Genomic DNA, 25,215 nt, shown 5'->3' on the forward strand with positions numbered 1-25,215 from the left:
CCGTCACTTTCCCTCGTATATCTCCCCCGTCTCAATCCCTGGTTTCTTTCCCAGTTTGACTCCCCATCTCTCTTCCCTCCCCATTCGATCCAATCTTTCCCCTCCGTCATTCTCTCCCACGCCTCTTTCTGCCCCCTCACTCGCTCCCCGTTTATTTATCACACACGTCCATCCCACTTTCCGCCATCCCTCACTGATTGTCGCCCCCGTATCTTTCTTGCCTCCGCCACTTCCCTCCTATCCCTCGTCAGTCTGTCTCGCTAACACTCCAGCAGCCTCTTGTTGCTCTCTCTAACTCAGTTTGTCTCTCTCAATAGCACTACAATGCCTGTTGTCTCTCTCTCTCCCACCCCCTCTGTCTCCCACTTCCCTTCTCTCCTTCTCCCTCTTCCTCTATGTTTCTGTCTCTTTCCCTCCTCTGCTTCCTCCAACTCCAAATGCCAGCAAGTTCCGACGTCCAAACTAAACACCAAGGCTACTTATCTTGTCCATGTCACCGTCGCACATTGAAACGGACGGGATGCTATCCTGGAGTGAACACCGGCTGAGATTCAGTGTCGGGGTGGGGGTGTGGTTTGTAGAGAGAAAGGGGAGAAGAGAGGTGAGAGTGAGAGAAAGTTGGGCTGAGCAGAGTAAGAGAGGGCGGCGAGGAAGTGGGAAAGGGTGTATTAGGATAAGGGGAGAGGAGGAGAGGAGGAAAGGGAGAGTGAGAAGATGGAGGAAAGAGAAGCAGTGTTTTGAGGAGTGAGGTGGGTGAAGGGTGGGGAGAAAGGGAGTGACAGATCTTGTGAGCGCACTGCGGAGAGAGGAGGGAGCAAGATTTTGAGGGAGCTCCATTCCCTGTGTTCCATTCACAGAAACTCTTCTAAGGATTTACTTTATACTTTATTTTACTTTTTAAAAAATTTACTTTTTACGTTGATGTATTTGCATCAACGAAAACCGGATTCAACACGCTACGAGCATGTGCTATTCTGGACTGAAATGAAAGCTCAACCCAGAAAGATGAAGAAAATATCGCAATGGAACAGTGATGCCCTCTGAGGGCAGTGACGTGTCCTCAGATGGTTTTAGGAACAAAAACACTCGCCGGGGGGGGGGGGGGCGGGGGGCGTTCAGTATTCTTGGTGGGGCAATTGTAATATATACGACTGGTATAATCCCAAAGTCAGTACACAAACATTAGACAACTAGAGCTGCAGGACAATAATAAACACCGCTAGAATAGGCCGAAAATCCGTCGCAATTGAGAAATGAGTTTTTTGTCTATGTCCAGACTTCACGTTTTACCAGTTTTACTGAGGAGAAAAAATAAAAATATCGTTAAACATGCGATTGTACTGCGGTGAATACAGAGGAGATTCCACACGTAGTTCGTACAGATGGAAATTTATGAAAAAGTCAGGAAGCGAGGTGACATTTTTCCTTAAGGCAAAGTAGGCGTTTGGTTACTCAATCGAAATTTGCACAATTATGGACCAAATCCAGGAGCTCTGTAGCGTTAATCATTTCTCCCTGACAGGTTTATCTAATGTGAAGGACAAGTGCAAGGTTCACTGTGAGTTCGTGCACACTGTTGACTCGCTTTTTCATTTCATTCTGATGCAAAAGACTAACGTAACAAATCAGATGCAATTTTGCCGACTAGGACTTCAATGTCCCCGGATCCTCTCCCGCTCTATCATTACCGGAAGGGTTGTGGCGGTGACAGGAGCCGGAATATGGTGGGGAATAAACATAAAAGGTAGGGTGAGTTCAGTCATTGACAGGAGATGGATGTCGCGGGCTGAAGGTGTGCATGTGTATTTTCCCGTGTTGTGCCTCTCTCGGGCTCAAAATCGGTTTTATTCTCCCCGCTGCCATGTTCTCCGATGTTAGTTCTGCAGTGTTAAAATCACCACAACCCCCTCTGAGAAGAGCTTAGATATTTTGTTTATTAATTAGTTGAATAATTGACGTGAGCGGGTATTTCGCTGCGCTGATGAACTGCTCTCTGAACTTGGACTGAGTTACCCCATAAATAAACGTGTTTGTGCAGCAACTTAATATCATCAGCATGTATCCGGAGTGTTGAAATATGTATTCCGACTCATTGTAATTATTTTTATCAAATCCGGAAAGGAATTCAGAAACTTTTACCGACCACAGGATGATAAAGCTTCCGGAGACGGTGAGAAGTAAGATCACAGACCTCCTCCTGCTCTCCATCTCCGGGTCACTGCGGTTCTCCGACTTGCTCTGACCCCTCAGCCCCTTACGGACGCGACTGGTCACTACAATGTGCCTGACTGTCAGAGCGTTGAACAGCAGTATTAACACGAACGGGAGTAATGGCGATAGAGCGGTAGTAAAACAGTCATATCCCAACCACCCGGCGTCCGTATAGTAGCTCGGCTTTGGAATGCAGTCCCAGGGTATTTTGTCAATCACTTTCATAGGTTGCAATATGAAGAAGTAGGGCACGTTATTCGAACACAACACAACACCGGTTGTTGTCAGAGCCACAGACGCAATTTTCCCGGTGCAATACTTTGCTCTCCATTTCTGACAACAGATTGCGACAAACCGATCAAATGTAAACATGACGGTGAACCAGACAGAACAGTCTGTGGTTGCCTCTCCCAGGACAGCGATCACACTGCATACGGGGGTGATGTCCAGGAAAGTCCCGGGGAAGTAATAATAACTGATCCGCCACAATATCAACGCAAAGACGATAGTCAGTAGATCCGCCGTTGCCATGGCCACCAGGTAGCGAGTGGTGCAGGTGGATAGTCCGCACTTTCCCCGGGACAGGATCACCATCGCCACTAAATTCACTGGGTGGGAGGAAAGCAGAGAGATTGAATGAGTTACTCTCTGTGGGTCTCTGTGCCGAGATAAGCTGTAAAGAGAGAACAATCAAACTTTGCGGGCGCTCATTACTGGGGTTTAAAAAGGTGTAAATCGGATTTTGCAGACGCCTCAAGCAGGGAGAAAGGTCACGGCCCTCGGTACCGAAAGAAAAGCAGGATTTGGGAAGGAGGCATTGCCAACTAATCGCAAAGGGCACTTTTCGGCCGATATGTAAAGTTTGAATACCTTGGCAACTTTCACAGCTATTGTGATTCCCGCGATCCCATCATCTACCTTTTGTCTGGCTTGGCATATCACCCAACCCCGCTGCGTCTGACTTTGTCCATTTACAATGTTGAAAGTTCGAAGCAGATTTACTTCCTCTGTTCGCAGGCATTCATCTCCTCCTCGACTTCCCGTTTGTCACCCGTCCGCACGGGCCCAGCCTGGCTCGCTGCTGATAAATTCCGCAACTACCATTGGCCGCAGTTCCTTAAAACTCTCTGATAGGATCGGATCTGGAAGTTCCCATTTTCTTTTTTTGTTTTGCATATTCTTCCTGACATGCTCCAAATTACAGAAGCATTATTCCAAATGGATCGATGTCCATTGTTCCAGAGCGGAGTATCCCATGTACTTTACACCGTCAGCCATCTAACGGACACCTCTGGGTTGGATAACCCCCACTTCACTGATAATATGGCGTGGAAACGAACCCTTGTAAATTGAAACGCCTGGGACACTTATTTGAATTTTCGAAACTCACGATGTTCCGAGATCGAACACACAAGTGAATCTCACCTGGGTTTCCCTTCAAACTCGCAATATTTTTTTTCTAACAAATCCCTTACATTTTAAATTAAAGCATCTTGAACTATTAATGCTGGAAAAAAAGACAAGAAGTCCTTAAAGGTGCCGAGCGCGCTGGATTATTGGAGTTTACTTTGACAGCGTGTTTCTATTGATAAATCAAAACAGCTTGCCATGGACCCACGATATATATCCATCGCCCCTATCTTCCACTCTGCATCTGTTTCAATCTTTTTTTTTGTTTTTTTTTTCCGCACGCATTGAACAGCAAATGTTCGTTCGCGTCTGTTCTTACCAGGGACACCAATAACGGCAACAATCAAGTAATATATCTTCCTCACGCGGTAAATAATTTCAAGCATGTTGTGTGAGACTCTGCCTGTATTCCAGCTGCCCGCGATCACGCTTCAGATACTCTGAGCTAATGAATCTCCACGCTCATTCATTTATACCCGCTCCAGAACGCTAAATATACTAGGCTGACGTGTTTTCCAACAGCTGGGGTAAAAATAAGCATGATTTCATTCAAATAAAATCCCGAATGTGATGAGGTATGGAGAGCTGCACAGGAAATTGTAAAATCTCACAGATGAAGAAATGACGATTGGAGAAGTCAGTGAATGTTGTTGTGAGACACTCTCAGGCTCGCCTCTCGGTTTCATGATTCTCATTGTTGATCTTGTCCATTCCCAGAATCCATAGACTTTGTCATCATAGACCAATTCGATACTGACACTGGGTTGCTCTGTTCCACTCTGGAAATTGTCTCCGTTATAGATCTTTCAATAGAAATATACAAAAGAATACGTTGTTTGTGCGTTCCTGTAATATAGTGAACAGCCATAATTTGATATCGCATCCAGGCTTCCGAGGAGGGGAACGCACGCAAACTGTTAATCACAATAATCACAACATGTACAAAAAGCTGGAAGAACTCAACAGATAAGGCATCATCTATGGAGATGAATAAAGGGTCGACGTTTCATGCCGAGACGCCTTCTTCAAATTAATTAACTCTTCGTCGAGGACCTCAGCTCCAACAACAAAAAGCCGAATTTCCCAGTGGCCAACCATTTCAATTCTAATCTCCATTCCCAGTCCGAAATGTCGGCCCATGCCACACGAGCCCACCCTCAGGTTGGAGGAGAAACCTGCAAAGATATCCTCTCTGTGGAACCTCCAATCTTATGACATGAACACAAATATCTGAAACTTCCAGTGTTTACCCTCACCCCCGTTCTTCTTCATTTCACCACTCTGGCCTCCTGCTCTTCTCCTCACCTGCCAGTCACCTCTCTCCGGTCCCCCGCTACTTCGCTTTCTCCCGTGATCCACTCTGTCCTATCAGATTCCTTCTTCTCCAGCTCTTTGCTTTTTCCCATTACCAGCCCAAGCCACATTTCGCTCCCTATCCAACGCAACTGGCTTCACCGATTAGCTACTAGCTTGTTTTCTTTCCAGCTACTCCCAACGTTCTTATTTTGACATCTTCCCCCTTTTTACTCCATCCCGAAACTGTGTCGCAGCCCGAAAAGTCAACTGTTTATTCATTTTGATGCATGCTGCCTGACCTGGTGAATTCCTCCAATATTTTGTGTCAGAATAACATTGATTGCAGACCATCACGTGGTAAACCAGGTACACGCAATGTTTGTACCGATATGAAGCAAATAATTCAATCGCCCTCAAATTGGTGTGACTGCTTAACCTGACCGAGTATCTGCATTCATTACATTTGTACCAACAATGACAATTGTTTTGCAGATGCACTGAATTGGTAGCGCTGTTAACAGTGAGATAGAAAGTCAAAAGACCGCAAGATTATAGGAGCAGTAGTAGGCCATTAAATATCGAGTCTGCTCCACCCTTCAATCATCGGCTGATCCAATTCTTCCTGTCATCGTCACTCCCCTGCCTTCTTCAAATACCCACTGATGCTCTGCCTAATCAAGAACCTATCATCTCTGCCCTAAATACATCCAGTGACTGGGACTCCACAGCCGCTCGTGGCAAAAAATTCCACAGGTTTACCATCCGCTGACTAAAGTGATTTTTCCGCATTTTTCTAAATGGACGCCCTTCCATCCTGAAGTTGTTCCCAATTCTCCTAGACTGCCCTCCCATGGGAAATAACTTAGCCACGTCTAATCTGTTCAGACCTTATTAAGATTTGAAATGTTTCTATGAGATCCCCCTCATTCTCCGGAAATCCAGGGAATAAAGCGGGAGAGCTGCCAGACTTCCCAAATATATTGCATTCGCCTTCTTCACAACCGACTCAACCTGGAGGTTAACCTTTAGTGTATCTTGCACAAGGACTTCCAAGTCCCTTTGCATCTCTACATTTTGAATTATTTCCCAATCTAAATAATAGTCTGCCGTGTATATCTTCCACCAAAGTGCTTGACCACGCATTTTGCAACATTGTATTTCATTTGTCCCTTCTTTGCCCATTACCCTAAACTATTTAAGTCTCTATGCCAGAGGTGTCAAACTCATTTTAGGTCACGGGCCGGATTGAGCAAAATGCAGCTTCATGCGGGCCGGATCAGTCGGGCGCGTGCGAACGCAGCTTTCATTGGCTCCGTTTTTTCAGCCTGTTCTCATGTGTCTCAGTCTCTGCTATAATTACAAAGTGTTTCACTTCACAAATTCCGTTTCTTATGAAGAAGACTGCTGAGCAAGCATTATTTTTATGATTGATATTAACTTACAATCATAGGCTTCATATCGCCGGGCCATTAATAATTAAAATAATAGATCTATCTAAAAGGATCTTGCGGGCCGGATATGGCCCGCGGGCCTTGAGTTTGACACCTATGCTCTATGCAGTCTCTCTGTTTCCTCAACTCTGCACGCACCTCCACCTATCTTTGTATCATCCGCAAATTTAGCCACAAATCCATTAATCCCATGGTCCAAATCATTGACATACATAGTAAAAAGTAACGGTCCCAATACCGACCCCTGTGGAACTCCACTGGTAACCGGCAGCCAGCCAGAATAGAAACCCTTTATTTCCACTCTCTGTTTTCTGCCAACCAGCCAATGCTCCACCCATGCTAGTAACTTCCCTGCAGTTCCATGAGCTCTTAACTTGCTAAGCAGCCTCATGTGTGGCAGCTTGTCAAAGGTTTTCTGGAAATCCAAGTACACCAAATCTACTGCGTGCCCTTTGTCTACCCTGCTTGTAATTTCCTCAAAAAAGTGCAGTAGGTTAGTCCGGTAGGATTTTCCATTCAGGAAACCATGCTGGCTTTGGCCTGTCTTGTCATGTGCCCACAGGTATTCTGTAATCTGATCCCTAACAATCGATTCTAACAACTTCCCAAATACTGACGTCAGGCTAACAGGTCTATAGTTTCCTTTCTGCTGCCTCCCACCCTTCGTAAATAGCGGAGTAACGTTTGCAATTTTCCAGAAATCCGATTTTTGAAAGATGATTGTTAATGCGTCCACAATTTCTCCAGTTATTTCCTTCAGAACCCGACGGTTATTTCCATCAGGTCCAGGAGATTTGTCCAGCGTCAGGCCATTATGCTCCCTGAGCACCTTTTCTGTCGTAATTTCCACTGCACATACTTCACTTCCCTGATACTATTCAATGTCCGGTGTACTGCATACGTCTTCCATTGTGAAGACTGATACAAAATTCGCATTCATTTCCTTTGCCATCTCTCCGTCTCTCGTCACAATACCTCCAGTGTCATGTTCTATTAGTCCTCGATCTACCCTCAATTCACTTTTCCTCTTTATATAGTTAAAAAGTTTTTCGTCTCTTCTTTGATATTAGTCACCAGCTTCCTTTCATAATTCATCTTTTCCTTCCTAATGACATTTTTTGTTTCCTTCTTCAAGTTTTAAAAGTTTCCCAATTGACTATCTTCCACTGGATTTGGCTTCCTTGTATGCCCTCTCTATTGCTTTTGTTTTATCTCTGAATTTACTTGTCAGCCACGGTAGTGTCCTTCTTCCATTCGAAAATTTCTTCTTATTTCGAATATATCTGACTAACACTTTCCTCATTTTTCGCGGAATCTCCAGTCATTGCTACACTGCTGTCCTTCCTGCTAGTGTCCCTGTCCAGTCAATCTCGGTCAGTTTCCCTCTCATGCCACTGAAATTTCATTTATTCCTCTGAAGTACCGACACATTGGCATTTAGTTTCTGCATCTCAAATTTCAAAGTGAACTCGATCTTACTGTGATCACTGTTCCCTAATGGTTCCTTAACCTTAAGCTATTTTATCACCTCCCCTTCATTGCACAACACCCAATCCAGTACAGCCGACCCCGTTTTGGGTCCAACAACAAGCTGTTCTAAAGAGCCATCTCTTAGACATTCTTTAGTTTCTCTCTCCTGAGGTCCAGAGATGGCCTGGTTTTTCCAAATCACTTTCATGTTAAAATCCCCAACGATTATCATGACATTGCCCTTCTGACTCGCCTTTTCTATCTCCTGCTGTAAGTTGTATTCCACATCCCTGCTGCTGTTTGGAGGCCTGTATGGAACTGCCATTAGGGTACTTTAACCATTGTCATTTCTTAACTCAACCCATAGAGATTCTAAACCTTCTGACCATGTGTCATTCATTTCGTATACACAGAGCCACACCACCCATTCTGCCCACTAACCTATCTTTTCGATACCGTATATCCTGGGACTTTCATCTCCCAATGGCAGCCATCTTTTTTCCAAGTTTCAGAGATGGCCATAACGACGTACTTGCCAATATGTAGTTGAATTTAAATATCATCCGTTTTATTTCTTATGCTGCGTGTACTCAACTGCAACACTTTCAGTCTATTATTTGTTGTTTTCTGTTTCAACTGCACCACGACTCCATTGCCCTGTAACTCAACCCACTGGCTGTGATTATGCCTCATCTGCTGTCTTTCCTTTCTATCATTTCTGTTGCACGCTATCTGTAATTTATTTCTGTTTTCCCCTTCCTAATGCATATCACTCCTGTTACCATCTACCTGCCAATTAGTTTAAACCCTCCCTTACGTCTCTATTAAGTGTGCCCGCTAGGCTATTGGACCCGTTTGGGTTCAGGTGTAATTCGTTCTTTTCGTACAGGTTGTACCTCCCCTGGAAGATGTCCTAATGATCCAGGAACTCGAAGACCTGCCCCCTTCACCAGTCTCAGCTACACATTAATATGCCCGATCGTGCTATTCTTGCGCTCGTTAGCACGAGGCACAGACAGCAATCTCGACGTTACTACCCAGCAGGTCCTGCTTTTCAACTTCCTACCCAACTCCCTGAATTACCTCATCAGGACCTCCTCCCTATTTCTACCTATGTCATTGGTACCAAAGTGTACCGAGACTTCTGGCTGTTTACCCCCTCCCTTCGGAATACTCTGCACCTGATCCGAGACATCCCCTACACCGGCACCTGGGAGGCAACACACCATGCGGGTCTCTCTAATCAGGCTGACAGAACCTCCTATCTGTTCCTCTCACTACAGATCCGCTATGAATGCCGCATTCCTCACTTTCATCTTTCCCTTCTGCTCCACGGAACCAGACTCAGTGCCAGAGACCGGATCGCCGTCCTTTGTCAGGTCATCCCCCTCAACTGCATCCAAAACGAGATAACGATTTCTGAGGGGGATGGCCACAAGGGAGCTCTCGACCATGTGAGCTCTTTCCCTCGGTCCCCTAACCATCACCCACTTATCTAACTCCTGCGGCCTCGGGGTGACTAATTCCCTGTAGCTATTCTCTATCTCCTGTTCACTCTTTTAAGCAAGCTGTAGTCATCATCCCCAACACGGTCTCTCAGGAGCTGCATCTCGGTGCACCTGGCGCAGATGTGGCCATCGTGGCCACTGGAAGATTCCCAGGATTCCCACATCCGACATCTGGAGCAAAGGTACTACCCTACCAGCATGCTCGCTATCCCTCAAAACGATCATGTCTGGGTATGTCTGTACCCTCTTCACGCTCCGACTCTGATACTCCTTCTATGACGTCTGTTCCACGCACATCCCGCTGTTCTCCACACTCAGCATTCCCAGAGTCCTCTGCTCTCGCAGTTTCACTGGATCACTATTATGGACACGTCTACCACCCTGCCATCGGATTCCGAGATGGAAATTAAACCCATGAAACTATCTCATTTAAAAAATATATATTATTCCTGTTTTTGCACTTTTTTATCTATTCAATACCCATATACTGTAAGTGATTTACTTATTTATTGAATTTTATTTCACTTTTTATTCTATATTATCTATTGCATTGAACTGCTGCTGCTAAGTTAACAAATTTCACGACACATGCCAGTGATAATAAACCGGATTCTGATTCTGATATTTAATGGAATTTATGTTCGGCGGTGTTTGTATTTGACGTACCACAGACCACTTTTCCCTCACCATTTACGAAATTGCCTAATCATCAGTGATTTTAATCAGAGTTATTCCCTGCTAACTAATTCGCAGATGAAAACCGGACACAAGCTGTTGTCCCGGGTATCGCTGTGACGAGATTAAGGATTCCAGAAGCACCTTGCAATCTCAATATGAACGGCTTGCAAATTCGATGTTCGTGTTGTGGATATGAGAATGCCAATCCAGAAAATAGGTTGCAGTTCCTTTAGGATTTTTTTGCCTCAACTTGGCCTGAAGGGAACTCCAAGGGCAGGATTTCCCGGGATTTGCATGTGACGGAGTGTCTCACACGGCACGGCCATTTGAAGGCCCTGCAGATGGTTAAGGGAAGAGGTGTTTTCACAGCTGTTTCACCTTTATTTGTCTTTTCCGGCTATAGTTCCCCCGGCTTCACCCCCGTGCCTTGTATATTCTGAATTTCAAGCGTGGACGTTATCAGGTTTTATCCAATGCGGAGTCGGTTATTAACAGCCGAATCTTGTTCGTTATTGGTTAAAACAAGATAAATAAATAACAATAATAAAGTGTAGCATTAACAGAGTAGGTAATGTGTATGTAAACAAATAGGTGCAAGTCCATAAGGAGGGAGATTGTGTGGCGAAGATTTAATCCGATTGGACTATGGAACAACTTAGTTAACTTATCAGAAAAGACAGAATTTTTTACTGAACCTGGTGCCGGGGCTTTCAGGGTTTTGTATCATCGGCCCGATGGATGGTGGCGGTGAGGGTGGTGGGAGAAAGTGAATTAGCGGCGTCGGTCGGCCTTTGATTATGGTTCCAGAGCTCCCCAGATCTTTCTCCCGATCGTGCGTTGTCGAAGGCCGCGACTAGCGCTTCAATCGAAGCTGAAACGAGCCAAGTATATTGTAATAACAGATCTCCGTTCTTGTACACTGCCTCATGAAATTAAACGAGTTTTCCTGATATGTAACCACTAAGTTTTTTTATGCTCTTCGCAATGACCTCGTGACGATTTTAATCTCGCGCTGATTTAATTGTGGCTCCATATGAGCATAAGACCATAAGATATTGGAGCAGAAGAAGGGCATTCGGCCCGTTGAGTCTGTCCCGCCATTCAATCATGTGCTGATCCAGTTCATACGGTAATCCCCACTCATCTGCCTTCTCCCCATACCCCTTGATGAGCTGGCTAATCAAGAAAATATCTATCTCTTCCTTCAATACTTCCAACGACTTGGCAATAAATTCCACAGATTTACCGCATTCTGACTACAGTAACGTCTCCGCATCTCTGTTCTAAATGGATGTCCTTCAAACCTGAAAGTGTGCCCTCTTGCCCTAGACTCCCCTATCATGGGAAATAACTTTGCCATATCTAATCTTTTCAAGCCTTTTAACATTCCGAAAGTTTCTATGAGATCCCCCTGACGAGCCCTGACCGAGCCTCACAGTTACGTCATTGCTCTTGTATTCTATACCACTAGAAACGAACGCCAACGTTGCATTCGCCTACTTCACCACCGACCCAACCTTGGAAATTAAACTTTAGAGTATCCTGCACAGCCCCAAGTCCTCTTTGCAGCTCTGCATTTTGAATTCTTTCCGGAGTTGCCACTCGCTAACGGGTTGTATTGGAAGCGGCGGATCTGCTGATCGTTGTCCCGGACCAGATACTGAGCAGGATTCCGAATACTTACATGCCGATCAGAATTTTCTTCTGGTCTGAGTGTTCACCGGTGTTTAACGTCCAGGCTGTTCCTCTTTTTTCGGTCTGGTACATAGTCTCCTTCACTTTTGATCGATCTGTGGACATTTGTTGCAAAAAAAATACTAAAGCCAAATATTGCATCACGAAAATCACGGCAATGCTTCTGTGGATGGTGACAGTGGTCAGCTGGTTAAGAAACATTTACTGGTATTTTCTTTTCTCATAGTATTGTACAACGATGTTTACTCCATTTCTTTGTTTGTCTTCTGTATATTATTTGTCCCTATCTTTCGCGATTCCAATGAATTTATTTAATTGCATCCTCACCTCTGTAAATCCCATTCCTGCTGATTCTCCTGACGAATGGATTAACCGCCGGACACGTTTTAGTCCCCAGCAGAGGGCGGAGGAGACTCCGGTGTGCTGACAAGGGGCAGGGTGTCAGAGGCTCGGAGATGGAGAACCCCTCGTGCAACGAGATGCATAATCACCGTAAGAAATGCAAGATTGCACTTACGACAGAAAGCAGAAGAGTCAAAAGAAGGCACGATGTTGCCTTAGCAGATAAGGTGAAGAAGATTCCTCGGGGTGATGCAGATATGTTAAGAGCTAAGGGATTGCAAGAGACTGACTTGGTCCTCTGGGAGATCAGAATGGTAAACCGTGTGTGCAGCCAGAGAGATGTATTTAATGTGCATCTGTATTTACTTGGGAGACGGAGAGAGTCTACAGAGGTAAGGCAAAACGGCATCAAGTCCATGGACTATGTAAATTAGAGAGGAGTTGTTTGCTGCCTTGATTACGGGGATAAACTAGGGACCGTCCTCTGTTGTTTTCATCGATAGTAGCGGTCTGAATGATAAAGTGGTTAAATGCATCAGGACATTTTCGGATGACGCCAAACGTAGAAGTGCGTTCGGCGGCAAGGAATACGACAGCGGCTTGCAGCGGAACGTGTGCCAGCTGGCAAAATGACGTCACAGATCAGTGGGGTGGTGAAGCAGGCTGCCGGCACTCAGGCCAAAGTGCCGAGTACACGGGACTGGATGTTAAGCTGAAGTTGTACAGGACACTGTCGGTGTCTAATCTGAATGGTTTGAGCGCAGCTTTAGCCAGCTCCCCGCAGGGAAAATGTGAGTCAGGTGGAAAGAGGGCAGAGGAAGTTTACAAGGATTTGGCCGGGTCTGGAAAACGTGAGTTATAAGGAAAGACTGAATAGATTAAAACTGTTTTTTTCGAACATAGAAGATTGAGAGGAGATTTCATAGTGGTATACAACGTTATGAAAGAAATAGATAAGGTAAATGCAAGCAGGCTTCTCCACTAAGGCTGGTAGGACCACAACCGGTGCTGATGGGTGAAGGGTGAAAGGTGAAGAAATTAAGAGGGACATGAGGTAAAACTTCTTCACTCAGTGGGTCGTCAGAGCGTAGAACGACCTACCAGAACCAGTGTCGCATGTGAACTGGATTTCAACGTTTAGGAGATAGTTTAGAAGGTAGGGCTATGGTAGATACCGCCCCTGTGCAGGTTGGTGGGAGAAGGCAGTTTAACTAGGCCTGTTCCTGTGCTGTACTTTTCCCTGACACTTTTACTCTGTGACTCCTTGGTGGCTGGTTCACAACAGTCCACGGGTTGATTACGCAAAGATCCGAAGTAAATATCAGAAGTTGTATTATTCACTCCTAAATTCACCAATTATTTTCGCCGATATTCGTGGATATGTTTTGAGGTCGTTGAAACTGCCCCGCCCACGACACCAAACGCTCCCTCTCGCCAGTCTGGGAAGAGGCCGGGTTACTGATTGATTCGGAAGGTTCAGGTTGTTTTTCTGAGAGACTCGGGGCTCAGGTCTACGTGATAGCAGCGGCCTGTCCGCCCGCATTCCTCAGGACAGGGAGCGGCCTTTCTGCTGAAATGAAATCCTACCGGTCCGACGATTCACTCTCATTCAGGTGTGAACAACGCCACTTTAATATTGTATTTAACCATTTCTGTTGCAGGGAAGAGTGATAGGATCATTAACGTGATTCAAAGAAAACTACCTGGGGTCTTCAACTCGCAACTTTACCAGTCACTCTACCCCGTTCGCAGCGAGGTTCCAGCATTTTATTATTACTCCAGACTCGCGTCACCTGCATTAAATTAAAAGTTTTTTAAATATAAAAAAAACAAATTTTAGAAAAATTGAGTTGTAAAGAAATATCGAATAGGTTCGAACTTTATTCCTTTGAACGAAAAGGATCGAGAGGAGATATAACAGAGATAGACGGATTGAGAGGGTAAACGCAATCAGTCGTTTTCCACTGAGGTTGGGTGGAGCTACAGCCAGAGGTCATGGGTGAAGGGTTGAAAATGAAAAGTTTAAGGGGATCATGAGGGGAAGCATCTTCACTCAGAAGGTCCAGAGAGTGCGGAACGAGCTGCTGGCTACACATGTTACAAGCGAATTTGATTTCAACCATTAAGAGACAGTTTGGATGGGAGGGGTGTGGAGGGCTTTGGCCCCGGTACAGCTCGAAGGGATTAGGCAGGTTAAATGGCTCAGCCGAAAGGCCTGATTTTGTGTTGTACTTCTCTAAGTCACCTTGATCTCTGATTCATAACAGATAACGGGTTAACTAAACAAAGATATGAAATAATTATCAGAATTTTAATTCTCCACAGCTTAATTCCCCAAGAATATTCTAACAAGCAGGATATGTTCTGAAGACTTTTCAAGCTGCCCCTTCTCTCTGCCCCACGCGCTGATCTTTCGTAACCATGGTAACACACAAAATGCTGGAGGAACCCAGCAGGACCGGTAACATCTGTGGAATGGTGAAATAAGTCGAGCTTTCGGGCCAAGACCCTTCAGTGGAATTGGAAAGGAAGGGTAAAGAGGGCAGACCATGGATGCGGGTTGTTGCACTGGGAAACTCGGAGCTCAGGGTCCCTGTGAAAGCATCGGCTGGGTCCCACATTCCTCGGAACAGGGAACGGCCTTTCTGCTGGAATCAAATCCGACCGGTTCGACAATTCACTGTCATTCAGGTGTGAAATAACTCACTTTTATAATGTATTTAACAATTTCTGCTGCGGGGAAGACCGATAGAACCATTAATGTGTCTTTAAGAAATTTACCTGGGGTCTCGAACCCACAACAATGCCCGTTACAGTGCTGCGAGTTTCCAGCATTTTATGTTCCCCTCGGACTCGCATCATCTGCAATTATTCTACAAGTATTTTCAGGATTCCTTCAAAGAATCAGTCCGTGGCGTTCCTAACCGCAACATTAACTTGGCTATGTTCCCAGTTACGGCTGCCAGTAATTTTTAAATGTTTCCTGTAACCGCGAGGGTGAGGGGGAGGGAGGGGCTGATGGAAAGGAGGAGAGTGCGGGTTGAAGGGGTGAGCAGGCGGAGGAGGGGCAGGATGAGTGTGTGGAAGTTGGAGAGGGGGAAGATGAGGTTGTGTCAGGAGCAGGAAGAGTGGGAGAGAGTTAAAGAGATGGGAGACATGGAGAGGGCGAGAGAGAAGGGAGAGACAGAGAAAGAGGGGACAGTGAAACAGATGGAAGGAAAGGGGAGAGAAAGGAAGGGGCAGATAGAGGGCGGAGAGAGAGGAAGAGTTTGAGAGAAAGGGTATGAGGCATCGGGAGAGGGTAACTGAGAGGGGTATCGAGCGCGTCTGGGAGAGATGATAAAGAGTTGGAAAGAGGGTGAGTCACGGGTAAGGAGGGGAATAGGATCAGAGAGAGAAGGGTAGGAAACGGGGAGAAGGGAGAGAGTGGCGGGAGAGGGTTCAGCAGAATGGGAGACGATGATGGAGAGGGGTGCGAGGAGGGTTAGGTGAGCGAGAGGAAGGGGTGTATACGAGGAGGCATGGGAGGGGTGAGAGGGAAGTTCAGTGAGCAAGAAGGGTAAGTGACCGGGAAGCATAGAGGAGAGGAATGAGTGAGGTGGGCGCCAAGGAGAGAGGGGTGTGGAGGGGTACTCTTTGCATCTCGTAATCACAATGGCACCGTATTCAAAGAAAATATGGAAAAGCGTATCTGCATGGGTTGCGATTAAAATTTGGAAAGGACAATTTGATGGTGTCAGAAATGACCTGGCCACTGTGGAATGGGTCAGGCTGTTTTCTGGCAAAGTCGTTCTAATAAGCAGGGGACCTTCAAGGGAGACATTTTGAGAGTATAAAGTTTTGAATGTGCCTATCAGAATAAAAGGTAAGGATAACTGGCTGAGGGATCGTTGTTTTATTTTTGAGAGATGTTGAGGCTCTGGTTCCTTAAAAGGAGTTCCTTAGTAGGTTAAGGGTGGCAGGTACTTACTGAGTATACGAAATGCAAGGTAGCACTTTAAAAGAAATCAAGTGTGCTAAATGAATGCTTTGGGTGAAGGTTAGTACTAACGGATTATGCAGATTAGAACAAAAGGATTGCAAGGAATAACATTGGTCCCCTGGAAGATCAGAACTGTAAACCATACATGGAGCCAAAGGAGATGCGGAGATGACGAGATGGTAGAGATGGATGTTCTGCATCTGTAATTCCGCAGGAGATGGATACAGAGTCTATATAAGTAGTGAGGTCCTGGATCCTCTGTGGATTCGAGAGGATCCTCTGTTTCAGAAAAAGTCTAAAACTCTGTGAGAACGTTATACGCAGGTGAGTCTGATATCAACAGTGGGAAAGATGTTGTGAGCTATTCTAAGCGATAGGATATATGAATTATTTGATGGACATTGACTGATTATGGATAGTCAGCATGGCGACGTACGTGGTTGGTCTCGTCTCAGCAAACTTATAGATATTTTTGATGGTGTTACCACGAAATTTGATGAAGACAAGGCAGTGGATATTGTCTTCATGGACTTTAGAAGAGAATTGCAAAGGTCTGGCATGGGAGGATAGTCAAGAAGGTTCAGACACTCGGCATTCAATAAACTGGATTAAACCTTGCCCTGGTGGTAGAAATCAGAAAGTAGCAGCAGATGGTTACGTCTCTGACTGGAGGCCTGTGACTAGTGAATTGCTGCAGAGATCAGCGCCGGCTCGGTTGTTCTTTGTCATCGAAAGCAACAATCTACATGATAATGTAGTTAACTGGATCAGCAAATTTGCAGAGAACGCCAAGATTAGGGGTGTAGTGGATAGTGAGGAAGGTTATCATGACTCTCAGCGGGAATTGGACCAGCTCCAAAAATGGGCTAAATAACCCAAAAGTAATTTAACGCAGTGCGAGGTTTTGCACTTCAGCAAGACCAGCCAGGGTAGGACTGAAGCAGTGAACGATAGGGTACTGAGGAGTGTAGGAGAACGAAGGGATCTGGGGTTACAGGTCCATAATTCATTGAATGTAGCCTGACAGTTAGATAGGGTCGTAAAGAAAACATTTTCAAACATTTGCCATCATAAATCTATGTATTGAGTACAGGAGATGGGATGTTATGTTGAACTTGTGTAAGACTTTGGAGAACAGTGTGAAGGATTGGTCACCGACCTGCAGTAAAGATATGAATAAGGTTGTAGGATACTGAAACATTTTACAAGGATGTTGCCGGCTCTGGATGACCTGAGGTATAAGGACAGATTTAATAGGTTAGAAAATTGAAAGGGGATTTGATCGAGGTATACACAATTATGAGGCATATATGGCAAGTTTAAACAATCTTTTTCTACTGATGGTGAGTGGGACTACAACCAAAGGTCATGGGTGAAGAGTGTAAGATGAAAAGTTTAAGAGGAACATGAGTGGAAACTTCTTCACTCAGAGGGTCGTAGAATGAGAGGCCAGCAAAAGTAGTGCATGAGAACACCATGTCACTGTTTAACTGATCGATTGGATGGTAGGGGTTTGGTGGACTATGGCCCCAGCGCAGGTCGGTGGGATTAATAATTTGGATGGTAGGGGTTTGGTGGACTATGGCCCCAGCGCAGGTCGGTGGGATTAATAATTTGGATGGTAGGGGTTTGGTGGACTATGGCCCCAGCGCAGGTCGGTGGGATTAATAATTTGGATGGTAGGGGTTTGGTGGACTATGGCCCCAGCGCAGGTCGGTGGGATTAATAATTTGGATGGTAGTGGTATGGTGGGCTATTGCCCCGGCGCGGGTCGGTGGGATTAAGCATTTGGATGGTAGGGGTATAGTGGGCTGTGGCCCCAGCGCAGGTCGGTGGGATTAATAATTTGGATGGTAGGGGTATGGTGGACTATGGCCCCGGTGCAGGTCGGTGGGATTAATCATTTGGATGGTAGGGGTATGGTGGACTATGGCCCCGGCGCAGGCCGATGAGATTAGGCGGTTTAAATTCCTCGGCCGAAGGACCTGTTCCTGTGCTGTACTTTTCTATGTCTCCATTACTCCTTGATCTCTGATCCATAATACAGACAAGGGGCTGATTAAATTATTTGTCCAAAATAAATATCAGAAGTTGAATTATTCACACCTAATCACGCCGCCCAAATAAAATCCAACAGCATGGATGTGTTTTGAAGTAGTTTCACACTGCCTTGTCCACTGTCCCACAGGTTTCCACTCGCCAATCTTCCGTAACCATAGTAACACAGAAAATGCTGCAGGAACTCAGCAGGTCTGGCAGCATCTGTGGAAGTGAATCATCAATCGATGTTTCGGAATGAGGAAGACGCCAGATCATTGTCCGTGCACATTCCTCAGAACAGGGAGAGGTTCTCTGCTGAAATCAAATCAGACCAGTTTGACAATTCACCCTCATGCGGGTGTGAAACAAATTCATTTCAATAATGTATTTAACCATTTCTGCTGCAGGATAATGCGATTAAAAGCTGAAACATGATCTATAGTAAATTGCCTGAGGTCGTGAACCCGCCACGTTACCAGTTACAGTTGCTGCCCCGTTTGCTGGAGTTTACTGCACTTTACGTTCACCTGAGACTGACATAATCTGCTGCTGTTTTAGAAACTATTTTTCATGATGCCTTTAAATAATTCAACCTTTGGCATTCCCAACCTCGACGTTCCACAATGTAAAGAACTGTATCAAGTATCTGGAAACTAGTTCATACCCAATCATAGTTACCAGTAAACTTTTAAATGAGGCTGATGTACGGGTGAGAGTGAGGGGAAGGGGCTCTGTGATGTGGATGCTCAGGGGGTGAGCAGGGCAGGGGAAGGGTAGGGTGTGGGTGTGGAAGTTGGAGAGGGGAAAGCTGAAGATGTGTTTCACTATTTGGGGCAGGTAGAGGAAGGGAGAAGGGGGAGCGAGCGAGCTAGGGAGAGAGATGGAGAGAGAGGAGAGAGAGACAGCGGAGGACAGCGAGGGGACAGAGGGTGAGTTAGAGGAGGAGATTGTGAGAGCAAGGGTCTGGAGGATAATGAGAGGCTGAGTGAGAGGGGTAGAGAGAGTGTGAATGGGATAGAGAGAGATTGGTGGACTACAACGGGGATAGTGGAGGGAGTAAGGAGTGGAGAGAGTGAGGAATCAAAAGTTTAAGTACGATATGACAATGTCCTGATGATGATATAACTAATATTTCAGTGTAATAATCACTGAAGGACAGGCAGATGAGCTACTGTAACCATTAGACTTGTTTACAGGACGGCAGGCCTGGCAGCTCAGAATTTCGGGGTTCCATTGTTTTAGATGCAAGAGAGTGGGCGGGATTAAAGGAGGGGGGGTTGCGGCGTTACTAGTCATTTTTTTAAAGGGGGGTTGCGGCGTTACTAGTCAGGGAAAATATCACGTCATTGCTCCGTCAGGACAGACTGGAGAACTCGTCCACATAGATCATAGAACAGCACATCACAGGAACAGACCACGTGGCTCACAATGTTGTGCCGAAGCACCTAAGAAGCAAATCAAAGCACACAAACACTAATCCCTCCCACCGACACCATGTCCATATCCCCAGTCTTCCTTACATCAATGTGCCTATCCAAACGTCTCTTAAAAACCTCTAATGTCTCTGCCTCAGCCTCCATACCAGGCAGCACATTCTCTGAACACGACTCTGAATGAAGAAGCTTACCCCTCACATCCCCCTTGAAGCCACCCCCTCCTGCCTTCAATGCATGCCCTCAGGTATCAGACATTGCAACCCCGGGAAACAGAAAACCCCTGTCCACTCCATTTAAGCCTCTCATAATGTTTTAAAACTCTATCAGATCTCTGATCAGCTTTGTTGCAACAGTGAACAACCCATTTATCCAGCTTCTCATGTTTGCTCATACGCGCTGTACAAGGCAGCATCCGTGTAACCCTCTTCTGCCTTCCGCACCCTCTCCAGAGCCTCGACATCCATTCTATAGTGAAATGACCAGAAATGTACCGGTTCCAGATGTGGCTTGACTAGAGATTTATGAAGTTGCAAGATAATCTCCGAACTTTTCAGCTCAATGCCTCGACTGATATAGACAAACATTCCATAAGTCTCCTTAACCACCTTATCGACCTGTGTAGCCACTTTCACTGAGTTATGAATTTGGATCACGGATCTCTCTGCTCAGCAACACTGTTTGGATCTTGTTCCTGACAGTGTACTGTCTCCTTGCATTTTGCCCTACCGATGTGCAACACCTCATATTTATCTGGGTTAAACTCCGTCTGCTATTTCTCAGCCGCATCTGTGACTATTCTACATCACGTTGTATTGATTGCCAGTCTTCTACACGACCGACAATTCCACCCATCTTAGTATGATCCAGAAATATACTAATTGACTCCTCTGCATTTTCATGCGGATCATTTATATACAGCACAGACAGCAGAGGTCCCAATGCAGATGCCTGCGAAGCTCCACTAATTCCAGACCACAGGCTCGAGTTAGTCTCTTCAGCCGCTACCACCTGTCGTCTATGCACAAGCCATTTCCGAATTCAAACAGCGAATTCGCTGCGGATCCCATGAATCCTCCTCTTCTGGATTAGCCTCCCACGAAGGACTGTCAAATGGTTTACCAAAATCCATGTAGACAACATCCAGTTCCCCACCCTCATCAATCTCTCTAATCGTCTTGTCAAAACGCTCAATCAATTTGGTACGACACGACCTAACAAACACATAGCCAAGCTGGATCCCCCTAATTTGGCCATGGTTTCCCAATGCTCAAAAATCCTAACCCGAATAATTTCCTTCAGCAACTTCACTCCACCTGACGTGAGACCCACCGGTCTACAGTTCCCAGGATTTCCCCCTCACTCCTTTCATAAAGAGAGTTGCACAATTATAGGATTGCCTGTTCTCCGGGACCTCGCCGGTGGCTAGAGAGGACAGAAAGATACTGGGCAAGGGCCCAGTAATCTCATCTCTTGTTTCGTTCAATAAAATGGAGTAAACCCCATAAAGCTCTGGGAACCTATCCACCGATCAAACGTTATGGGGAAAAGTCCAGCGAGCAGGTCTGAGGGGTAAAAAAAAGATCAGACACGATTAAATGGTGAAGCGGACTTGATGGGCCAAATGGCCTAATTCTACTCCTACGTCTTATAGTCTTAATACTCATTAGGAGGCCCAAAACCTCATCATGTGTTTTGTTTGATCCTAACTTCTGAAGCTTAAAATAGGTTTTCTTTTCCTTCTTGACTAAATTTATCACGTCGCTGTTCGTCTGATCTTCTTTTGTCTTTCCATCCCCGTCCTTACTTTTAACAGGAACATACCTTTCCTGTTCTCATTAATTGACCATTCAACACCCTGTACATATCTGATGTTTTCTGTCCAGACAATATGTTCCCAATTAACGCTTCTTACTTCTTGTCTAATACACTCGAAGTTTGCCCTACTTCAATTTAAAACGTTCCCACTGGAACTATGCTTCTCCTGAACCATCACTATCCTGAAAGTTAAGGATTTCTTTTCAATTTTCCCTGAATGTTCACCCACGGAAAGGAGAAACTCGTTATCCAACACCAGATCCAGTATGGCCCATCCTCTCGTTGGACCGTCCACATATTACTTTAAGAAACCTTCCTGTATGTACTTAAGAAATTCTGCCCCATCTAAACACCGACACTAAAAAGGGCCCTGTTTATATTAGGGACGTTGAAATCCACCATGACAACAACCCTACGTTTTACACATTTCCTTAAACTGATTACATATCTGTGCCTCACTGTCCCGGTGGCTGTTAGGGCGTCTGTAGTACAAAAGCATCAGTTTGATTACACCCTCCCTCGTCCTGAGTTCCACCAAATGGACTCTGTCTGACCCCTCCATTATATCTCCGGTGAGTGCAGCTATGATATTGTCCCTGATTAGTCGTGTAACTCCCTCCTGCCACGTTCACCGCCTCCTGTATCTTTTCTATAACTTCGAAAATCTGGTACATTTATTACCCGTTCCATCATAGTTTCATGCCCTGATCCATGCCGTAAGTTAATCACCTTTACCCATAATGCTCCTAGTATTAAAATATACACACGCAACCTATCCGATCAGTCATACCTGTTACATCCATAATGTGAGGCAGTAGATGTTGTCTACTTTGCATTTGACAAGTTCCCGCGTGAGAGGCTGACTGAGAAAAGTCATTTGCCTGACATTCAGAGTGAGGTAATAAATTAGAGTAAATATTGGCATTGTGGGAGAAGGCAGAGAGCGGTAATAGATGTTTGCCTCTCCTGTGTAGACCCGTGACCAGTGGAATACCGAAGATATCGCTGCTGGTCCTTTGCTATTTGTCATGTATATCAATGATGTGGATGACAAGGTGGTTAATTGAATCATCACGTTTGCGGATGGCACCAAGATTGGGGGTATAGTTAACAGCGAGGAAAACTATCAATTTGCATTGGGATCTGGACCAGCTGGAAAGCTGAGCTGAAAACGGAAGATAGAATTTAATACAGACAAGTCTGAGTTGTTTCGCTTGTGTAGAATCAACCAGGGTAGGTCAAACACAGTGAACGGTAGGGCTCTGAGGAGTGCGGTAGGGCAAAGACGTCTGGAATACAGGTCCATAATTCATTGAAAGTGGCGGCACACCTTGATACGGTAGTGAAGGGATCTTCTGGCACATTGGCCTTCATAAATTATTCAGCACAGGAGATTGCATGTTATGTTAAAGTTGCATTAGAGGTTTATGAGGCCCAATTTAGAGTGTTGAGTGCAGTTTGCGTCACGTACCAACAGGACAGATTTAAATAAGGTTGACAGAGTAGAGTGAAATTTGACAAGGATGTTGCTGCGATTAGAGGACCTGAGTTACAAGGGAAGGTTAATAGTTTACGACTTGTTCATTATGTACAGTTCTGATCACCGAATTACAGGAAAGATATCAACAAATTGGAGAGAGTACAGAGAAGATTTACTAGAATGTTACCTGGGTTTCAGCATCTAAGTTACAGAGAAAGGTTGAACAAGTTAGGTCTTTATTCTTTGGAGCATAGAAGGTTGAGGGGGGACCTGATGGAGGTATTTAAAATTATGAGGGGATCGATAGAGTTGACGTGGATAGGCTTTTTCCATTGACAGCAGGGGAGATTCAAACAAGAGGACATGATTTGAGAGTTAAAGGGCAAAAGTTTAAGGGTAACAGGAGGGGGAGTTTCTTTACTCAGAGAGTGGTAGATGTGTGGAACAAGCTTCCAGTAGAAGTGGTAGAGGCAGGTTCGGTATTGTCATTTAAAGTAAAATTGGTTAGGTATATGGACAGGAAAGGAATGGAGGGTTATGGGCAGTGTGCGGGCAACTGAGACTAGGTGAGTGTAAGCGTCGGCATGGACTAGAAAGGCCGAAATGGCCTGTTTCTGAGCTGTAATTATTATATAGTTATATGGTTAAACGCGGAAGATTTTGGGAGAGAATTGACGGAGGCCTACAAAATCATGAGGGGTATAGATGTGGTAGATGGGGTAGAGGGACGGGGAGTGTGAGGGGTAGATCAAGGGATAGTGGGGAGTGAGGCTCCCATTTTAAAGCAGCACACTATTCACTCTCTGGCGCTGATTTTCAATTACTACGTCACTCCCTCCCAGGCGGCCATTCTGACAGCGGTCTTACTTTTTAGCATCACTCCCTCAGTAACGCCCACTTTCAATCAGTCCATCCCCCCCCCCCCCCCACCCCTCTCGGTGAATCTTCTGGCCATTTAGAACATAGGACTTTTCAGAGAAACGAATTCCACAAGTATTTCCGGCGGGGTGTGGATCAACAATCTGCTTGTGAAATGATCCCCCCCCCCCCCGTTAACTGTGGGCGAGGGGGATTCTTGTGACAATAGTAATCCGGGTGGAAATGCAATAATTTCTCAATGATAGTGTTAATTAATGATTTTTGGTAAATTACCCTGAATCGAGAAGAGCTGAGAAATCTTTGACCAGATTTATTCCAGTTGAATGTGAATACATATATATATATAGCCGAACCCTTTGGTTTAATTTCAGCAGAAAGGCGGCTCCCTGTACCCAAACAGGTGAGGGATGTTTGAGCTGAAACTGTACCGACGCCGGGCAGTCCAGTTTACAGACAGGGCGGAGCTCAGCCCCTCCCAGTACCAGGAGTGGAACAAATCCGCAGCCTGGGACTCGCTGAGTTAAACAGAGAAACTCCGCCCCACTGCTTGCGGTGAAAGAAAAATGAGAGATCCACACGGAAATCCGGACAGAAAGGTTAACGCAGCAGCTCAGACCCAACTCTCCGTGCAGGGTGAGAACATCGGTGCAGGACCATTGTCGATCACCCGGGTAGTCAGACTGTGATTTCCCGGGACCACACTGAACGCCGTCCGGTTAAACACAGAGGTAAGCGTTGTCTGTGATTCTGTACAACTATTCAGCGTTTACAGCGAGGCTCGGCTTTGGTCGGGATCGGGAGTGAATTTAGTGGGAGAAGGGAGTCCTGACATGTTCATGTTAACGAGTCAGTCACTGCCCAAATGGATTAAGAGAAAGGAGGACTTTGCCGTCAACCAGAAATACTCTCCAGGGTGGCTTCTACTGAGTGCGAGCAGAAAGCATCTTTCACCCCGGTAGCGACATAAGAAATATTCCACGGGGCAGTGACCCGTCACCGATCTCTCTCAAACAAGAGAAAAGAGCAAATGCTGGAAATCCGAGCAACACACACAAAATGCTGGAGGAACTCTGCAGGCCAGGCAACATCTATGGAAAAAAGTACAGTTACATTGGAGGTTACAGGTAATGTTCTTTACATCGCGCCATGAAGCAAAAAGGGTTAAATACAATATTAAACTGTCTTCATATTTGAACAACAGTGTCTTGTCGAACCGGTTTGGATTTGATTTCAGCGGAGCGGCCGCACCCTGTTCTGAGGAATGTGACGGACAGGCAGCTACTTGCTCGCAGACCCTGAGCACCGACTTTCACAGAACAACAAGCCGCACCTTCGAAATCAGTCAATTATCTGCCCTGCTCCCCTTTCTAGTCCAGTCCTGATGAAGGGGCTCGATCCGTAACGTCGACTGTTTACACCCATCAATAGATGCTGCCTGATCTGCTGAGTTCCTCCAGCACTGTGTGTGTTGCCATGGTTACGAGAGATCCTTGTGGGGCTGTGGGCGGGGCTATTTGAAAGA

The 25,215-nt window shown here is 45.6% G+C and overlaps 2 protein-coding genes across 2 annotated transcripts in view; both read left to right on the forward strand.

Moving 5' to 3' along the window:
- The window catches only part of LOC140720936 (uncharacterized), a 184,325-nt gene that overhangs the window by 13,174 nt on the left and 145,936 nt on the right, over positions 1 to 25,215 (forward strand). The gene's annotated exons all lie outside the window — the stretch shown is intronic.
- LOC140720960 (NACHT, LRR and PYD domains-containing protein 12-like) overlaps positions 14,636 to 25,215 on the forward strand; it is a 135,278-nt gene continuing 124,698 nt past the window's right edge. Inside the window, exon 1 of the mRNA XM_073035829.1 lies at positions 14,636 to 14,752. The gene's annotated coding sequence lies outside the window, so the exon portion shown is untranslated. The remainder of the gene's footprint in view (positions 14,753 to 25,215) is intronic.

Source organism: Hemitrygon akajei, unplaced genomic scaffold, assembly GCF_048418815.1.
Source record: "Hemitrygon akajei unplaced genomic scaffold, sHemAka1.3 Scf000048, whole genome shotgun sequence".
In the NCBI taxonomy this organism is placed as follows: domain Eukaryota; kingdom Metazoa; phylum Chordata; class Chondrichthyes; order Myliobatiformes; family Dasyatidae; genus Hemitrygon; species Hemitrygon akajei.